We start from the raw sequence: 18245 nt of genomic DNA on the forward strand, positions 1-18245 counted from the left end.
TCACCTAATATCACATGCATATATACTCAACAATGTATGAGCGAGGAAACAATTACGGAGCCTTCACATAGGCTTGGTAACTTGGCTTATGGTTTGTAATGGAAGAAAATAAAAAAAACAAAATGAACTCGAGGCTACATCGCCTCGCTCATACAGGTTTCATAAAGTGGTAGTTGTTCACGTAGGGGTGATAGAGAGTGTAACGTCACTGAATCTTTCCGAATGTTATCCATCTTCACTTGCTTAAATATCGGTTCTCAAACGTCTCGTACACGGGCAGAAGTGTCAGACACGAAGTAGGCAAAGACAGGTTTCCTACTTTATAAAGTGCTAAAGCAATGGTCTAGGTGTTGTTCTAACAGATGGAGGTGTGAACACCTAGAGTTTATTTTTGGAGGGATGGTGATCATTAGCCTGACCCGCAGAGTCCACCAGGATTTCCATGCACTACAAGTTGTTATTACGTGGACCCTCGTAATAATAAATTGTCTTGCACAGTTACCCCAATTTTCCCTCGTCCAAGCTGATGATCAACCAAGGAGGGGACACTACTGTCCTTATACATCTGACATGGAAAGGACCATTGTGGTGGTCCACGCGCTAACACTCGTTATCGTTATGCGCGAATAGGCACGTTGATAGGAATAAGGAGAATTCCTGGTAGTTGGAGGGGCACCTTTAAGATGAATACTTCATCTTCCTTGTCTGGTCAAGTGTGTCGTCAATCTTGCTCCACAAAAGCCGCAGGGACCTTGTCCCGCTGATTAAGAAGTTGTCCAAGGTTGCTGCCTCTGCCTCACCATCACTACCGTAGTCAGGCACCTTCACGATCGAGAGGGAAGAGCACCCATCTCCTACGGAAGCAAGCTCAGAATCTTGTTTGGTAATCACTCTAGCCATGAGCTTTGCAATGAATGCGAGGCCGATAGCTTCATCGTGCGAGTAAGAACAATAACAGGATTCGGAGTCGAAGGTATCTTATTCACGTCAATAATTATTCCATACACTTATTCGTATGTATATATCAATAATTAAGTATGTTACTTAGCATAAATAGGCAATTTGATGCATCATATCACATATAACTCTCGTTTATCCTTTGGGGGGGGTCATTTTGTCTTTGGCAAGTCTAACTCGTGTAGACTATGCCTTAGTTGGCACCTTATTTTGGGGTATTCTCCTCCCTAATAATGTCCTTGCCTTGTCTCTTCTTTGAAAAATGTTTGACTCATGGATCTTGACGCTTACGTGAATGCAATGAAAATGTTTTTGTGAGAGAGTTCTAGTGATTGTACTCTAGACTCGAGAAGGAATCCTAGTTCACTACAATCGAAGCTCTGATACCAAACTGTCACACCTTGACTTTTGCAGAAGCGTATGATGTGTGACTGGTTTAATATCATTACATTCAATCATAATAAACAACGACATGATCAAAACGATGTTCATCCATTCATGAAATTTGAGTATTATAGACACTGGTTATTTAAGTTTTAATACACAACCTTCGACTAGATTACAAACCAACAAAAGTGGATGACATCTAAACTTGAAGTCTACTTCTAGTTACAACACCCGCGCCCAAGATCCAACCTGTCACCTGAAATACATGTAATTTTGGAAAACATCAACAAAAGTTGAGCGAGTTCATGCGTTTTGTTTGAGTACTTGTAAACCTTTGAGAGACTCCTTTGAAAACAGGTATGAAAAGCGTGTACAAATATACCAAAAAATGTTGTACAAGGACATTAAGGCATGTGAGGACATAGGGAGCACTCGCAATGAGTAGGCTTATACCCTTGTCGATGTTCCCTCGACTATGTCGATTTCCCTCGAGTATGTCGAATTTCCCTTTGACTATGTCAATTTCCCTTGACTATGTCGATTTCCCTCGACTGGGACACCGAAGCACTCAAGTGGTCACAAGTACCATGAGTGGGGCTCGGCTGTACCCGTTAGATCTAACCTTGGTCCCTAATTAAGAATTAATGGCATTTCAATATTAAGTCTATGCTCACGTGATCTAATAGTGCATTTTATAGGCATTTCATACCGTTTAAGCATTCGTAACATGTATTCCACCCCCGAGAGTTATAAAACCAAAAGCAGTTAAGAGAAAAGGGGGAGCATGAACTCACTGTTTTGCGTCTTCGGTTCTCGTAACCCAAATCTCTTCAGCAAACACGACTCCCTACAATGTACTACGGTCTATAAGACGAACGGGTCGTGCCTTGCCTTGGTATTTACGTTTTTGAGTTACGTTTCTTTTATGTCCTCATTATTATTCCAAGTTATAATTACTCGTTAAAATAATTAAAAATAATAATTATTTTAACTTTAAATTATATTTAATTTTGGAATAATTGTTAAACAATATTTTTGTAACAATACTTCTCAAGTATTTATTTTCGTATATTCTTCCCAAGGATGGGGGTATCTAATGTATATCCGTATTCTTGTATTTGTATATCTTGTCATGTATTGGCGTCGTATTCCGGTGTATACGTATCTTCTTAATAAATATCCAGTATATATTTCCAAAATAATATATTTTCAAGTCTCACTTAGAAAATATATAAACTTATTTTATCCAAAAATCACATACCTTTTAAATATTCAAGAAAATATATTTTTACTTCCAAAAATAATATATTTTCTCCTTGTTGATAAAAATAATATAACTTTTGTAATATTAATAAAAATCATACTTTCATTTCTTTTGTATCCAAAATAATATTTACCAAAAATATGCTCAAAATGTGGTTTCCGGAATACCTTGTAAGTTACGTTTCGTTCGGTTTCGCAATATTATGTGTGTAACTTATATATTTATTCCTTGTGATTTTTGGTAACATTTTGGATTGTAAATTCCTTGGTAATTTGTTAAGTTATATTACTTTAATTCCTAAAATAACATAACTATTACACCAAGTATAAATAATCACACACAATGTGTTATAAATGTAAATATATATTCTAAATACATATTTATCCATTTTTATTTATAAAAACCAACCTCTGATACTTGTATTTTTGTAACAAAATCTATGTCAAAGTTTGTATTGAAAACCATAGTTAAAACTCACTTGTAAATACTTGTTTAGAAAATATTTTTCTAAGTGTTTGTATTTTTAGAAAATTTTTCCATAGTTTCCCCTAAAAATGGAGGTGTCCATGCTATTAAAGCATATCATTTTCTTTTAAAAAATCATCATAAACAATCAACAATCAATCTACACTTACCAAGTGCTAAAACAAAGCTATCTACATAATGACCATGAACTTGAGTTTTCATAAAAACTTGTAGTAACTTGGTAGTATGTTTAGTAGACTTAGTTACCCTTTAAAGCGTGTTCATTTCTTTAAAAATCTTATTCTTGAAAGATTTAAGTGTTTACAATTTACTAGATGATTTTTCCAAAAATCAATCTTTTGCATTTTTCTTGTAAACAATGTATTCTTATACTTGTTTCAACAGTAAAAACATGATTAGTTCTTTTAAAACAATGTTCATGTAAATCCTTGTGATTTAGCTTGGTTTCTTTAGAAAACTATTTTAGAAATCATCCACTCACAAGACTTTTATTTTGTTTAAATCATCATCATATGAAAACAACTTTTATTATTCAAGTTCATGTAAACATAAAGCATGATGATCTTGGTTTTTCACAAGATCACCACCTTAACTTACTAGATCATGGGTTTAATCACAATCTAGTAGGTTCCTTATGATGTCTAACATCAGTAACACAAATCATCAATCATCAAGAAGCGAATAATCACAAATCAACAAGTATTCATATGTTTATAAGCTTATGTTAGAGATTCATGTTTATGTTCTTTAATGTTCATCATATTTTTCATCACATAACATCTATTAACCATCAAAATGTGAAGTATCAAGAGATCATAAGGGCCATACTACTAGCACAAGGCTAGGGAAGAACACTTGATGTTGATGATGACAAAAGTGTTGGATTAAAGCAATCGGGTGGGGTCTTTCAAGATACAAGAGCACCGAGCTTCCTTAAACACCTTGTTACACCTTGGAATGGACTTGGAATGAATGAACTTGAAATGGAAGTGATGGTGGTGTGGGGGTGGCTCTCGGCCGAAAAAAAGAAGGAGGAGAGGGAGAGGGAGAGAGATGTTGGTGAAGTGTGTGTGTGAAAATGAGAGCTTCTATCCATCTTATAACCATCTAATGTTATTAACCTTTGGTTAACATGTGTCATAAGTACTTAACACAATCCCTAGCATATCTTTTAGGATCAAATGAAGATTATGGGAAATCTTGTAAGATTTTGGTGGGGTCACACCTTGGTGACCGTCCACTTACATGGGGGAGGGGGGTATTTAGTTTGTTTTGAATGATAGGCTATGTAACTAGTTAAAATTCAAAGTGTATTAGTTAGTGTTTATGTGTATCATGCATTATATAGTGTGTTAGGGTGTTCGGGGATCATAACTAGCTCAGAAACATTAAAACAATGCTTCTAGTACAATTTTGATGTTTCGGGTATTGTCCGGTTGTTCGGTTAGATACCGGTTCGTTAAAGTCTCAAACTATACCGTTTAGTGATCTTTATGTACCCTTTTGTGATCCTTTTAGTTCCCGACACTTAGGACCATTTAGTCATATTTTTACATGATACAAACTTGTTAAAATGCTGATTTTTGCTGAATTATGCAGAAGTCTGCACTTTGGGTGAGTTTTAGGCACTTCTTGGCACTTAAACTATCACTTATGAATGCAGTTTTGTGGTCCTTACTTCCCTACACACTATACTAGTGTAGAACTTGGTCTCTGGCTCATACTGGGCCTCAAAACACTGTCTGTCTATGTATTGAACTCTCGTCAGTGCTTTTAGTTTGTCTGATAATGGTGCCAATTCTGTTCTGTGCATTATTAGAACTATATCGTGTTGCATGTAGTAATGATAAAAGTCTTGTAACATGAAATGCTATTGTATGTATATAACAGTAATCAGAAATTCATTTGTCTTGTAAACTGGATCATGCACAGTTATTAAAGCACAGATTACTGTTCAATTAGTGTACGGAATGTACGGAAAAGTGACAGTTGTCACATTCTCTCCCACTTTGCCACCACTACACTACCACTACACCACCAACACCCACCACCATCATCCATCATCCACATTTAAAGTGTGTAGTAGTCTCGGGATCCAAGATTGATCGTAAGAGTTCTTGTCAATCAAAGGCCATGTTTGGCTAAGTCTCTTACATCACTTGGTGAAGACAAGTCTTTTATGTATTACTTTTGATTTTTAATCTTTCGGCACTTTTTGTTTGGTTTGTATTAATGACTTTAATAGCTAGTTTCTTATGTTGAAGGTGAATTTTCTTTATCATTTGTCCGTGGTGTCTTGGCATTACTTTACTGTCTATATAAAGTAAAAGATTTACACCATTCATATCTCTACGGTCTATATAGAGGTATGTTGCCTACCTGGTCGGGGGTTAAGGGAATGATTTAGTAAGGTTCTTTCCTTGTTCAGTGTAAAGATCCTGCAAGGACCTGGGTCAAGCTTACTAGGACCTCCTTCAATACCCACGGGTATTGGATGGCGGGGGTGTGAATGGCTTGACGCCCTCATATGTAAACTACTGTTAATACATTAAACCCGACTACTTGGGATTGTATCCCTGCTGACTCAAACCACTTAGCTGAGGGTAACATCACCTTCAAAAGAGGGGTCTACCACTTTTCGCATTAATAACTTAAGTACTTTACGACAGTTCACGAGGGTCGGGTGCGTTAACGGGCTTCTGAAATTCGATTGGGCCAGGTAGACTTTTAGACACGCGCTAACGAGCCTTGGGGCCAACCCACAAAGCAAACCCTACTATAAGAATGTCACACCCCAACCGATGTCGGAAACATCGGGATGAGACGAAAACTAGATTGCAAGAGACTTCATAACACTATTTGTGATAAGTATTTAATAATTGATTTTACATTATTTGTAACATAATTATAACAAGTATGATACAACAAGTTCGAAATAAATAAGATACATCAAGTATTCTAATTTTAGATGAGTTCTAAGTCATTCCTGTTTGATTCCATGCAGCTTTAATTATCTCGACAACCTGCAAGACATGTTAAAGCATAATTCAATACAATGAGTATTGGCAAGCATACAAGTTTGAATATAAGTATAAAAAGATTTTTAAACAGATTCTTCATGGTAATGACTAAGTATAAGCATATGAGTTTAAGCATGTATGATTACAAGTATAACACGTATGAGCACGTATAGGGATTTTTTTTTTGCGTAAAAATATGAGCACGTTTGTATATTTGATTTAAAGTACATGGATTGCATCCCAAAGGTAACAAGGTGTAAAAAGGGATCGAGTATGCTCAAATTGGTTGCGTATGTGATTCCTTGTAAAATTAAGCGTGCGAATAGGATTTGGGAACTTGGAACAATGAGAGTTATCCTAAAACAAGAATTTGGAAGTGAACTTCATTCATCTTTTATTTCTTTCATTTAATGGCCTTAAAATGAATTAGGGTGCTGAATAGTATTACCGTTAAGTCAAAAGAGAAAAAAAAAAGAAAAACAAATAATAACCACAAAAATCTCATGAAAATAATACTAAGTAAAAAAAAGATTTAGATTAAATCAAATGTATTGCAATTATATTTCGTAAAAAAAAGAATATAATAAAGTAGAATAGTAACCAAACATTATAACCAAAGTTGTAAAAACAAGTTTCTTGAAGGCTTATTTATACCTCACATATATAATTTATATTAAATAATAATTATAGTCACTTGACTTTTTATGACACCATATTCGTAAAATCAAATTAAAATTCAAACTTGTATTTTCAACAATATAGATTTTAAATCCAAAGTAATAAAACATGACAGCAGAATGTTCTAACCTTCATTTATGTCTATACATAACATTAACCAGAGGATAGTCATCTTCTTCATGATATAATAAAGAAACAAAAACCAAAAACCATCAACTAAACATAACAGTTCGATTCTTCATTAGTTTAGTAGAATAAGATATGAGTTTCAATGAGAGATTTAAACAGAAAGGTTTGTGAGAAAAAAATTATACCGACACGATGGATGATTCTTGTCGCGTCTTCGGGTGTCTCCAGCGGCATCGTGTCCTCCGGCGACGTCTAGTTTTTCTCCGGCAAAGGTGTAAAGGTATCTGAAAAGTGTTGCAATGGGTCCGTTGTCGAGCGGGTTAAGCGAGAGTGTTTGATAAAATATTAGTGTCGAACAAGTATCTAAAACTAAAGCAAAGGATCAGACGGTTACCGAGCACGTAGCAAGAACGTGAGTTTCGACATGGTACCATCATGACCATCGGTCGACACCGTGACTTTTCCGGTGTCTTTGGCAGCCGTGAATCAACGGGAGAGAGAGAAAGGGAGGCTGATGATGTTATATGTTGTCTATGTGTGTGTGGTCTTGAATGTGCAGAGAAAAGGTTTGAGAGGGAAGGAGATAAGATGAGTGGCTGAACATAAAGTGAGGGTTAGGGTTTGATTTCTATAAAGAGGGTATTTATAGTTAGGACTTTAATTGGGCTTGGGCCCAGGGCCCACAAGCCCATTTCTTGCGTTTTTAAGCAGCCTGATACGTTTTCAAAGACCGTTTTCGAACCGGAACTTCATAAAATGCCGTAATATTTTATTTAAAGTTGAAAATAAGTAAAATGTATGTCGGAAGTCGGTTTTGATGCGTACATTCGTCAATGGCATTAAAAACGCTTCGGTTGTCGTTTCTAGTCAGTTTTTATCCGATTTCGACTGTGATTCCAAAAATAGAAAAACGAACACGTATTTTCTAAAAACATGGAAATACGGAAATACGAGGCGTTAAAGTCTCCCCTACTTTAGGAAATTTCGTCCTGAAATTTATTGAAGAGGAAGACCTTGGGAAGGATGGCATTCTCGAAGTGTGTTTGGGTATAACCGAGAAATAGGTTGTGAGTGCTCAAAGTTTGTATTCAATAAGGTGTGGGGAAACACCGAATTTCTCATGGCATGTTTTTTTTTTCCGAAAGTTTGGTAGTATGGTAGGAACACTTATATATAGGAAGTACCAGCGGTGTATCCACCATTCCGGTTCGCTATTCGATGTCATGTTACGTTCCGTGTTATGATACACAGTAGAACCTTCTATGGTTCTCATGCGCCCACCACTATAATCATGTATGCATCCGTGATTATTTTGGTTTGTGCATGATCTGCATAGTTTGTACTAGTAGTGTACGGGTCAGGGTACATTATCGTATTACGAGTATGAATGTGTGCGTGTGATAACGTATAAAGATTTTAGTATGTAAGCATGATTGTGTCAAAGTATGTGAATGAATTCCAAGTATGACCACCAAGTAGTGCGAATGTATAAGTTAGAGTATGAGTATGAGTAAAATATTGGAACAATCCACAAGACATACTTCGTTTAACAAGATTAACGCATTACTGGCATGTGAATAAACATGTCAATCCATCGTGTACCGCAAAATGTCTTAACATGACCTCAAGAATACTGGTGGGCGCTACTCCTATAGCACTACACAAGCACTATACATGTTAAGTTGTGGCCTGATCAAAGTTAATGACTAATTGTCAATCCATCATGTACCGTAAAATGTCTTAACATGACCTCAAGAATACGGGTGGGCGCTACTCCTATAGCGCTACACAAGCACCATACATGTTAAGTTGTGGCTTTGATCAAAGTTAATGACAAATTTATCACATAAGAATGTATCCTAGTAATCCCGAATCAAGTATAACTATTAGTATGTATGTATTGGATGGTTGAATGATAAATCAATTCTACTATAACAATGGTTTTGAAATGAACGACATAACAAGTACTAAATCACACAGAATTGAGATAGCATAAATGTAACACCTCAATCGCGTAATACAACTTCACGCGGCGTAAATATCGGGGAGTCACGTTACAAATTGCTCACAACTACTGGTACTAAATTGCTTCAATATCATTAACATCGTTTACAAACAAAGAATACATGAAACTGCTATTTTGTTTTAGAAATCTAAGGCCCGAATGCAATCCTATGTGTTGTATGCTTGAAATAGTCGAAAACCTGAAACATATGCGAAAACAGTCAGCATAAAAATCCCGACGAATACATAGGTTTTATTGGCCAAATAAATGGCAAAAACATTTGGTATTATAATCTTAATTGTGAATACTTGTGACAAAAATAGGTTTGTATATGGCATTATAATATTTACTAAGTAAATTTTATGTTTTATATTGAAATCCCGATTTAACTATCATAAAAACTTGAGAATGTGTTATTAGGAATCCAATCAAGGATTAATAATAACTGTTTTGAAATAAATCAAAACATATATAAGTATTACATAAATCAAATCAATGAATCAGGATAATACTTCAGATATCTTTCTAAGAATATAACACATAAGAATATGGAAGATTCTACAAAGATTTTGATAACCAATAATGAACAATTGTACACAAAATCCTAAAGTGATCCAGATAACGCTACAAGAATAATAAAATAAGAACACTTATATATAGGAAGTACCAGCGGCGTATCCACCATGTGCTTATTTTATTATACACGTTTCATTATTTAAATCACAACTACCACATAACACATAAACCAACCAACTTGTGAACACGCATTAAAGCACACAATGAATCCAATCAAGGACTCCAGTATCAGTACTTTAAACATCCTACAAGAATCAATCTATGAAGATAGATAGATGCTATAAGGATTTGGGTTCTATCACACTGTCTAACTTTACACGCATTAAAGCACACAATGAATCCAATAAAGGATTCCAATATTGGTACTTTAAACATCCCATATGAGTCTAACTATGAAGATAGATAGATACTGCAGGGATCCTGGGTTCTTATCATATTGAATTATCTAACATGCATTAAAGTACACAATGGATCCAAACATGGATTCCAATGTTAGTACTCTAAACATCCCATATAAGTCTAACTATGAAGATAGATAGATACTACAGGGATCTTGGGTTCTTATCATATTGAATTATTGAATTAAAACCAAACTAAATCCTAATGGTGATTCGGGATAACGCCACGAAAGGTAATAGAATAAGCACACTTATATATAGGAAGTACCAGCGGCGTATCCACCATGTGCTTATTGTATTATCTAGTTTCGTTATCTAAACCACCAGCAAACTACACAAAAACCAACCATTGAGTCTGCAAAGTACTTCTTAAAAATCTCACTATGAAGATAGGAAGATCTAAGTCTGTACTTCAAATATCCTACATGAATCTAACTATGAAGATAGGTAGATCACTTAAGGATAAAACATAACCTTTGCATAATCGGAATAATACACATAAAAGCACCTAGTGAACACATGTATGCCATACATTTTGAAAACAAATCGATTGTACATATGAATCACCCCAAAACATTTGAAAACAGTAAAAGAGGGGAACTATGTACTCGCCTGGGGTTGCGTATAGTCCCGGTTCAAAAGGTATAACAAAGCTCAAAAGACCAAGAGTTCAAATGTTGAAGCGATTCCTAGGGTAACAGACACTATATTAGGGAATTGACACGTAAATCGGAAGATCGGGTAGAATGAGGTCTTGTAAACCAAATGAGTATTGGAACTCATGTGTTATGGTTTACCAAAGCCTACATTCTAAAATGAAACCTAACCTAAGTGCTTACGACCCATTAAGGTAGCTTACGCCACTTTAATGCGTCGTTCGCGCGAAAGCCCGTTCGAGACGCCTAACTAGTCCTATGACAAGTATTATATGCCTTAACATATCTAGTTATGTTATATAATCAGTTTTGATGTCAAAACATGTGTTACATATGCTTAAATTGAAATTATGTGCAAAAAGGGTATTTTGGTCATTTTCCTAAGGCATGTAAACTACCTATCATACAACTAACTAAACGAAGTGACCATAAGGTATAACCTCAGAAGGTTATTCCCTATACAACTATGGTCACATTACATGTTTGGTCGGATCCTAATGATCGACCAAACGGGTCGGGTTCGAAAGTCTAAGCGGTTGTCAAGACCGCTTGACTTACGACTCTACATAAGCACTATCCTAAAAGTGAAGAGCTAAACATGTAGAAACATGTTTAACTAAGTTAGAAAACAGGTTTTGATATCAAAACAAACGGTTTTGATACGCAAGAATAGTTTGGTTACAAAATACGTATAATTACGCATTTTGGCCGAAACTATGACTCGTTACTACACCTAATCAACGTGGTAATCAGTAGGTATAGTCGCAAGGAACTATAACCATCGTGATTATGCTCACGTTGCAAAGTTCAAATGAACTTCGTGTTGACCATTGACTGGTCAAAGTAGAAAGTCAAACATTGTTTGACTTTCACGCTTAAAAACGCATAAAAGAACGAAAGAGGACTTACAAAAGTTCCAAGAATGGAGGATCTTGATTTAAATATCTAGGTATGAAGCATAGAGCTTCAACTTAGGATATAAAATCAGATCTTGGTGTGAAATGAAATGAAAATGGGTGGGGGTATTTATAGGAAAACAAGAACCATTAGGATCATTCCTCGTAAACCGTGCCTTGATCTAGACCTTACATGTGGGCACATGGTTTTCAAAACCATGGGAATACTTAAAACCATCAAATGGTATTGCAAAACAAGGATCAAAATCATCCATGTGTGGCACATTGTTTTGAAATACCATGGGTGCCTCAAAAATGGACCAAGTTCAATGTATCTGCCAGAAATTTCAAAAATGGTCCCTGCACTTGTAAAACTTGATTTTTTGGCACTTTTAAACCCCGTTAACCTCATTTCAAGGCTCTAAAATGATGTTAAAGTATAGAGAACTTAAAATATGCTCAAAGACATCACGGATGTTGGTTCGTTTGGCCGTACGGTTGCGTTATTCGGTTAATTACGACGGAAGTCGTAACGAACGCAAAAACGATCCAAATTACGCGACAAATGGAATTTTATCATGCCAATCACTAAAATAAAATTATTTTAATGATTACATAAATTTTTGGAAGTCCGGATATATTCAGAACGTAAGATATGCGCGAAAATGCAAACTTATGCACTTTTTGACGCTTTTTGTCCCTATTGATCAAATAAGTTTATTTTTGCGCACTAAACACCTCAAAGCCTATTTATAAGCTATGTAAAGGATATTTAGGGCATGTTTAACTTATGATCAAGTTCCGGAATGTGCGATAATATGTGAATCAGCTGACTTTCGCAGTTTGACGCAAATAGTCCCTGAGTGTGAATAAACTTGTTTTTGACACACCAAAGCTTTCAAAACCTTTTTCTATGTTATATAAAAGTTATTTAAGGTATGTTAAGCCTTTGTCAGTGTTCCGGAGTGTTTTCCGCATTAAACTGATTACGTTTACGCATCAGTTCGCGTTTAACTTTCAAGAAAGCGATTTAAAGCTTGTAAATGAACTAGAATCAAAATGTGAAATTGTAAAACCAAAATAAAAAAGTTTTTGAGACCGAAACACATTGTTTGTTGAAAAAAGATAGTGTCCTACATCGTGTGTGTTTACGGAGCACAAGTGTCACAATAAAAGAGAGGTTTGATAAAATATTGGAACGTTCAGGGTTTAGAACCTTCGACTATTCCAAAGTGACTCGTAAGTCCTTTCGAATTAGGGAGACATGCTTTAGCCTAATATGTAAAATGTTAGGTCCGGTTTCGCTCCGATTCGATTGCGTAACGACACGTTCAACGTGCGGAATCCGTGAACGTGTGTGACCGAACAGACGAGATCGTACGAATGACGTGATTCTATTGATGATGTAACATATACAAGCTCCGTGAATCACGTTTTGCCACTTTCTCTCTCTAGTTTCTCTCTCTATGCACCTAAGCTCTCCAAGCTCTAATGTGGCAAAAGTCCTCAACTCTTAACCTAAGGCTCCTATTTATAGGCATAAGGTTATAAAGGATTTCCCCTTATTTACAAGTTTGCCACCTTGCCTATTTCTTATAATTACAATATAAAGCCTATTTTACTACAGTTTCAGCTACAGTTCTGATTGACGCAGGCGATAGACATCACTGCACTAACAGACTCCCCCTTGGATATTGCCGCAGTCAATCTGTAGTCAAACTCGTAGCGACTGGTTTTTCTCTCTCTCTCTGAGTCTTCTTGAAGGTTTGACGATATCAGCAACCATAGACTCCCTCTTTCTCGAACAAAATCCCCGTGGATCTGTTTTTGAACTTTCGTTGCTCCCCCTCTCACTTAGACTCCTTTTTCTTCAGGCTCCCCCTTTCGTCAAGCTTCCGTGCTTTTGGGATCGACACCTGCTTTCCGATTACAAGCTCTTCCAGGAACGATACCTGGCTCTTTGAATCCATGCTTTCGTTTGCGTTGAGCTCGTCTTCAGACTCCCCCTTAGACTCAGCTGTCGGGATCGTAGTCTGGCTTTCATTGTTTCACAAGTTCAGGATCAATTCCTGGCTTTGTTCTACATCTGCTCAGGACTTGAAACCTGGTTAACCTGTATATCCTCTACCTCACAATAAGTTTCACAAATTTATAATCAATTAATCCCCGTAAACTTACTGGTAGAAATAATTTGTTCAACAATTTATATATAGTTTCATCAAGTTCAAATGAATGACCTTGATTAACTATTCCACACAATCTTTCAAAACCTTTGTATATGACATTCAAAGTTTTTCAACATATTCTCCCAATCCTGTTCATCATGTTTAGCACTCGAATTTTGAATATCAGCTCTTCAAAATCAGTTGTCGAAAATCTTTTTGACTTTTCAAAATTTATGCTAAAACACTCCGAAAATCTTTTTGGGTTTTGGTTTTTGAAAAAAATGCAGTAAACAAATATATACAAATAATATTTTTTGTGAGTTTGTGTAAGAGGATCATATCAGTTCATGAGACAAATCACTAGCACCGTTAAGCTTTTAATCATTTTAAGTTCTAAACGATTCACCTCGATTGACGATATAGTTGTCCTCTTAAATTTTCACACACTTTTCAAACTATTCAGGATACGGTTTAGATGTTTTAGGAACTTAGCTCAATTCATGTGTCCCACCTCTTGAATATACTCTCGTATCCAGAATCTCAATATTCAGTCTTACAGGCAAGAATACTACAATGATGTCTGTACATAAATTAGGGGTTAAATGCGAGAACTGAGGGATCTCAGGTCAGAACTTCCGTTCAGCAGAGAGATATCAGTTTCGACTTGCAATGTGTCCCCTTTAGAGGATCTTTTCAGCTACAACAGATGATTATCAATTTTATTGTCTAATCAGCTGAGGGCTTTATGCTATGTTTCAAGCATTTTGGTGAAAGTATTAGCCAGGGACTAGGTCAGAACTACCGTCCAGCAGAAGTCCCGGAATAATACCCCAGACATCATAGAGTACAAACACCTAGTATATCAGAATACGAGACCTTTCAAACGAGATTTCAGGGGTTACCTATATATCCAAGTAGTGTTCCCCACAAATTTCGCAAGTTTTGAAATTTTAGGTTTATATCCCGAATAAATCTACTAAATGTACGAAAACCTATCGTCACATCATTAGTGAGACCGTTTATCACTTTTAACAATACATTTCTTTAGCGTGCTGTGATAGTCCACTGATGTACTATCATTTCCTCTTTTATCAACAAAACTCATTTTTGCTTTTTCAATGTTTTTGGAATTTTCAAATTTTCTAATTTTTTTTTTAAATTTTTCTCCCCCTAAAATCAAAATATGTTTCAATTTTGATTTTCTGGAAAATTTGAAAACTGTACAAATAAAATGACAAACTGATATCGAATCACTTCAATTCGCCATTCATTTGACATAAACAATCAGAACTCCCCCTCACAACAAACTATTTTCCCATTGTGATTTCAAAACACTTAAGTTTGTTTTAATCAAAATGGTTTTTCCGGAAAATTAGTTTTGTGTGACATTTTATAAATTCGGGGTTTCATCACATTGTTTTTCATATTATCACTTGTAGGAAAGATGAATCAAGTACAACTTAATGTCCCTGATTTATCTTTTGAAGAACGAAAAATCACCATAGTGAAATTTCTCAAGAAATGTGCCGATTCATGTTCCACGCTTACCAACCTGGGAACTCCGGCAAGTCAGGGTTTTTCATTTAAACAGATTCACCCAAGCCTGACCAGTCTTGGGTGATTTTGACAATTTTACCTCAAAACTTGGCTCTTCTGGTTTTGACGAACCAGAATCATTGCCTGAATGTGGCTTGTCCGACTTTGATCTGTCAGATTCATCGCCGACATGTGGCTCCTTTGTTTCCGAAGAAACAGATTCATTGCCACTAAATGTTACCTTCTTCTTTATCTCCTCTTTTGTCCTCAGATTTGCATCTGACGAACTCTGCTTGCTTGACTTTGCAGTCGAGTAAAGCGATTCATCAGTACTCTTATTCTTACCAACAGATGAACCCGGGGACAAAATCTTCTCGAGATACTCTCTCGCCTTCTTCCTCTTCTTACGCAGTCTGTCTTTCTGCCCCTGAGAAAGTTTTACTTTTGTTTCCTGAACTTTAGGTTGTTGAACCTTCTGTTCTTTGGGCTTGACTTTGACTGGTTTCTTTGCCTTGCTTTGAGATTCAGCCCTCGATCTTTCCATTGATCTCCTTGGGCAATCTCTGGCAATGTGTCCTCGAATTTGACAGTTAAAGCATCTTCTCGTTTCATAACTCCAATTCTGGCAGTTAACAGCAATGTGACCTCTAACTCCACAAGAGTAACACACTTTGTTATCATACCATATATCACCTTCACTCCAAACGCTCAGATCATAACACTGTCTGGCTTTGTAGTAATCTGCACTCCTCCTCAATGTTGGATTTGGCTTTGAAGCACTGTGGTCAAACCTGCACCACTTATTACCAACATTTTGTGAGTTTTCATTTTTAACTTTTTGTGGTTTTTGAAAATGATTGAATGATTGATCTGATGAGCTTTTATTTTCTTTTTTAGGGTTTTTCAAGTTTTTATCTTTTTGTTTCTGTTCCACACTCTTCTTTACAGGTTTTTGCGTTGAGCATTCACCTTTCTCAGTAGAATGTAAAACAGTATTTTTAAACATTTCATTTAATTTCAAAAATGTTTTTCTTTTTTCTTCCTTTTCTTTTTCATCATCAGATTTTTCATCACAATCTTCAATTTTGACTTTGTCAAAATTTGTGACATTGTCACTTATTGGAACAGAATTGATCGGTTTTGGACAGGGAAAATTCAACCTGTCTGATGAAGTCACAAAACCTTTCAATTTCGTTTCAAGCTCATCAATCTTGATCCTTGAATTTTCAGCTTCATTTTCAAGCTGAGATATTCTTTCAAGATGAGACTTGATTGACTTTACATTTTCAATTTTAAGATTTTCAAGAACAGATTTTTCATTTTCCAAGACTTTTAACTGTTCTTGAAATCTTGTTTCATTCTCTTTTAGATTTTTGTTTTCCAGTTTAATCCAGAAATCTTCAGATTCTGAAGATTTGCTTTTGCTTTCAAAATCTTTTTCAAACTCAGCAATTTTCTTTTGAGCATCTACAGCTTCATGCTCAAGTTGAATAATTTTAGCAAGATGAGAGTTTATTTCGCTTTGTTTTTCCAAATTATTCTTGCCAAAAATATCTCTCTCATCTTGTAAAATCTTCATTTGACTTTTGAAATCATTTTCCAATTTTTTTAAATTGTTGTTTTCCAATATCAAACTCTCAAGACTCTTTAAGAGTTTGTCATTATCAGATCTCAATTCCAGAATCTGTCCGTCATTAGCTTTCTTCTCGTTTTTCAGGGTATTGTTTTCCATTGTCAAGCTCTCCACATCCTTCAAGAGTTTCACACTGACGGCTTCTAATTTTTCGCATTTCGAGCATACAACTTCACATTTTGAAGTTTCATCCTTCTTAGATTCTTCAATCTTTGTTATTCCTTCTCTAACCCTGTTGATTAATTCACTAAACTCATCCAAACTTATATTTTCTGAGTTTCTTTCTATTTCATTTAATAACTCTTTCTTTTTCTTTTTCTCTTCTTCATCTCCCCACCATTTCTTCTGCCAATAATCATCCTCTTCTTTGTACTCCTGGATGATGGCTTCAATGTCTATCTTCTTGTCGTCGACAGCAATGTTACCATATTCATCCAAATAACACTCTCTATCTGGATCCCATCGGTTTGCACGTTTTGCTTCCTCATAGACACCTGAGAGTCGGATGATCTTTGCTTCAGCAACCATTTTTCGATATTCGTACTTTTGTTGTTCTGTACGATTATCCTTCCACGGAATAGGTTCATTTTTCGCCATGAACTTATATTTGTGAATTACCTTGTAAATTCCCTCGTGTTACCTGCAAATCAACAACCAAACAATCAGTTTAAACTAAACTGAATATGTAACCGTATGTTGATGAAACCAATCTAAGACTCGTTGTCAAAGATTCGTGAACACGTTCCAATGTTGATGTCGTAAGAACAAAATACGAATGTTGATAATCAACGAAACAAGTTGAATCAGTCTGAAATCTACAAACAAATTCGTCGACAATGTTCAAATTCACACAATTTCAACTTCTTGGAGTTTGCCCCTTGTAAAAATCACTTCGAATCTCAATTGCAAACAACTGACTTTTGTTTTATTTATCCGAAAAAATGGGCGGCAAGACTTGTAAAGGTGGACAGATTATGTCTTTTGGGCGGTGACTTCAATTGTTGTGATTGGGTATAAAGTGATAATGGGGCGGTGGCCTTTTTAAAAAAAATGATAAGTGGGTATGAATGTTAATGGGGCGGTGTGACTTGTTTTATTTGACCAGATTAAAAGTTCATCCGCTGACAAGAAGTTCTATCACATGCAATGCTGAATGTTCACGTGGAAGACAACTGCAACACTGGATAATGTTTACAGAAATTGCAGTGTTGATTGTGATGTGTTTTGCTGTTATTTGCTAGCCGATCGGTGATACTATTCGATTGGAGGATTCCTAGCCGATCGGCTAGGGTCAACAAGTCAAAGTTTGAAAGTAATGTCAGTGATGCTTCTGTTCGATCGGTCAGGGTCAAAAGTTCAACTTTTTATGCTGTTCGATTGGTTAATTGTAGCGGAGGTGCTAGCCGTACGGCTAGAAATACTACACCTGCTGCTGTTCGATCGAACAGAGTCAAAAAGT

At 35.9% G+C, this 18245-nt stretch overlaps 1 long non-coding RNA gene across 1 annotated transcript; it reads right to left on the minus strand.

Annotated features, from left to right (window-relative positions):
* Positions 1 to 6017: 6017 nt before the first annotated feature.
* LOC118488985 lies at positions 6018 to 7508 on the minus strand. The gene is made up of 3 exons (XR_004885561.1): positions 7316 to 7508; positions 7107 to 7205; positions 6018 to 6117 (listed from the first exon to the last, which is right to left on the minus strand). It is a non-coding gene; the product is annotated as an uncharacterized LOC118488985 (long non-coding RNA).
* Positions 7509 to 18245: the final 10737 nt, after the last annotated feature.

This window comes from Helianthus annuus, chromosome 2, assembly GCF_002127325.2.
Source record: "Helianthus annuus cultivar XRQ/B chromosome 2, HanXRQr2.0-SUNRISE, whole genome shotgun sequence".
In the NCBI taxonomy this organism is placed as follows: Eukaryota; Viridiplantae; Streptophyta; class Magnoliopsida; order Asterales; family Asteraceae; genus Helianthus; species Helianthus annuus.